At 62.5% G+C, this 2,312-nt stretch overlaps 2 non-coding genes across 2 annotated transcripts in view; both read left to right on the plus strand.

The window, feature by feature from the left end:
• Positions 1–1,641: 1,641 nt before the first annotated feature.
• LOC132931493 (5.8S ribosomal RNA) lies at positions 1,642–1,799 on the plus strand. The gene has a single exon (XR_009662669.1). It is a non-coding gene; the product is annotated as a 5.8S ribosomal RNA (ribosomal RNA).
• Positions 1,800–2,170: 371 nt separating this feature from the next.
• LOC132931458 (large subunit ribosomal RNA) overlaps positions 2,171–2,312 on the plus strand; it is a 4,197-nt gene continuing 4,055 nt past the window's right edge. Inside the window, exon 1 of the ribosomal RNA XR_009662637.1 lies at positions 2,171–2,312. This exon is cut by the window's right edge and continues 4,055 nt beyond it. This is a non-coding gene — a ribosomal RNA (large subunit ribosomal RNA).

Here is a 2,312-nt window from a genome sequence, read left to right on the forward strand (position 1 = left end):
TCAAAAGGCCCTGAATACTGGTCGCATGGAATAATGGAACAAGACCTCGGTCCCGCGCATCTCCGCCCTTCGCGGTGCGCGCGAAATCGCCCTCCGGGGCGTTTCCGTGCGCGGGCCGCCGGGCCGCGGGCGCCAGTCGCCCGCGCGTCCCGCCGGGCCGGTTTTCGGGACCGGAGGTAATGATCAACAGAGACGGGCGGGGGCATTCGTACCGAGACGTTAGAGGTGAAATTCTTGGATCGTCTCGAGACGAACTGACGCGAAAGCATTTGCCAAGTACGTTCTCGTATGATCAAGAACGAAAGTTAGAGGTTCGAAGGCGATCAGATACCGCCCTAGTTCTAACTGTAAACGATGCCAGCTAGCGATCCGCCGGCGTTTCATTAACGACCCGGCGGGCAGCTTCCGGGAAACCGAAGCTTTTCGGTTCCGGGGGAAGTATGATTGCAAAGTTGAAACTTAAAGGAATTGACGGAAGGGCACCACCAGGAGTGGAGCCTGCGGCTTAATTTGACTCAACACGGGAAACCTCACCAGGCCCGGACACCGGAAAGATTGACAGATTGAGAGCTCTTTCTTGATTCGGTGGGTGGTGGTGCATGGCCGTTCTTAGTTGGTGGAGCGATCTGTCTGGTTAATTCCGATAACGAACGAGACTCTGTCCTGCTAACTAGGCGGGTAAACCCGGGTCGGCGGTGGGCGCGGCGCGGGCGGTTTCGGCCGTCCGTGTTCGCGTCTCCGTCGGCTCGGCCCGGTATCCCCGAACGCGTTCGCCCGTCGTCCACGGCGGTCGTCGGGCGCGGCCGCGCCATCCGCGTCCCTGCGTGCGGCGGGCGTGTGTCGGCCGGGGGGCAACCTCTGGTCGGCGCGCGTCAGTCGTGCGTCGGGCTCCGCGGTGAAGCGCGCCGTGTTCGCGGCCGTCGCCGGCGGATCACGATACGTTACTAGGGCTACCGCCGGCTCCCAGGAGCTTAAACTCTTCTTAGAGGGACAGGCGGCGGACGAAAATAGCCGCACGAGACTGAGCGATAACAGGTCTGTGATGCCCTTAGATGTTCTGGGCCGCACGCGCGCTACACTGAAGGAATCAGCGTGTGTTAACATTCCTGGGCCGACAGGCTTCCGGGTAACCCGCTGAACCTCCTTCGTGCTTAGGGATCGTGGCTTGCAATTTTTCCACGTGAACGAGGAATTCCCAGTAAGCGCGAGTCATCAGCTCGCGTTGATTACGTCCCTGCCCTTTGTACACACCGCCCGTCGCTACTACCGATTGAACGACCGCAGTGAGGTCTTCGGACTGGACGCGCGTTATTCGGCCCCCTCGGGGGCTGGGTCGTCGCGCGACCGGGAAGATGACCGAACTCGGCCGTTTAGAGGAAGTAAAAGTCGTAACAAGGTTTCCGTAGGTGAACCTGCGGAAGGATCATTAGAGACGGGCCCGCGGCACCGGCGTCCCACGCCGGTCTCGCGCGCGCCTAATCCGACCCCGTGGCCGCGTGCGCTCGCGACTAGCTCGCCGACCGCCCGCGCGCCGCGACCCCCGACCAAGCGTCGACCGAAAGATGGTTACCGTCGAAAGACCTTGCGCCGCGCGCACGCGTGGCGCAGAAATTTCGTCGACAAACAAAAAAAAAAACACCCGACCCCGAACGGCGGATCACTTGGCTCGTGGATCGATGAAGACCGCAGCTATCTGCGCGTCGTCGTGTAATCCGCAGGTTATACGAACATCGACCAGTCGAACGCACATTGCGGCCTCGGTGACCCGCGGGTCCCGGGCCACGCCTGTCTGAGGGTCGTATACCGGATACTCGGCCAGACCGATGCGCCGCCGGCAGGCGTCCGACGGGAGACCGTCGGCCGCTCCGGCTGCGCGAGATTGGCGGTTCGACCGGGGAACGACGCCCCGCCGTCTGCCTCGCGGCGACGGCGACGGCGCCCGCCTCCGGTCGTCCGCCCAAGTTGTGACGGCAAACAGTCACGGGTTCTCGCGCCGTAAAACGGCACGTCCCCGTCCGCCCGCCGCGCGAGAGCGCGGCCGGGTCGGCTGAGAGTCCTAGAGACACCTCTCCGGCTTCCGAGAAGCGGACGCGGACGGTCGCCGTACGGACGGAGCGCGGACCGCAGGCTGCCGTGTTAAGAAAAAAAACACAAACACACCGATACGTTCCGACCTCAGATCAGGCGGGACTACCCGCCGGATTTAAGCATATTAATAAGCGGAGGAAAAGAAAACAACCGTGATTCCCCCAGTAGCGGCGAGCGAACAGGGAAAAGCCCATCGCCGAATCCCGCCGCGCACTTTTGTGTCG

The sequence above is a fragment of the Rhopalosiphum padi genome, unplaced genomic scaffold (assembly GCF_020882245.1).
Source record: "Rhopalosiphum padi isolate XX-2018 unplaced genomic scaffold, ASM2088224v1 scaffold1, whole genome shotgun sequence".
Lineage (NCBI taxonomy): Eukaryota > Metazoa > Arthropoda > Insecta > Hemiptera > Aphididae > Rhopalosiphum > Rhopalosiphum padi.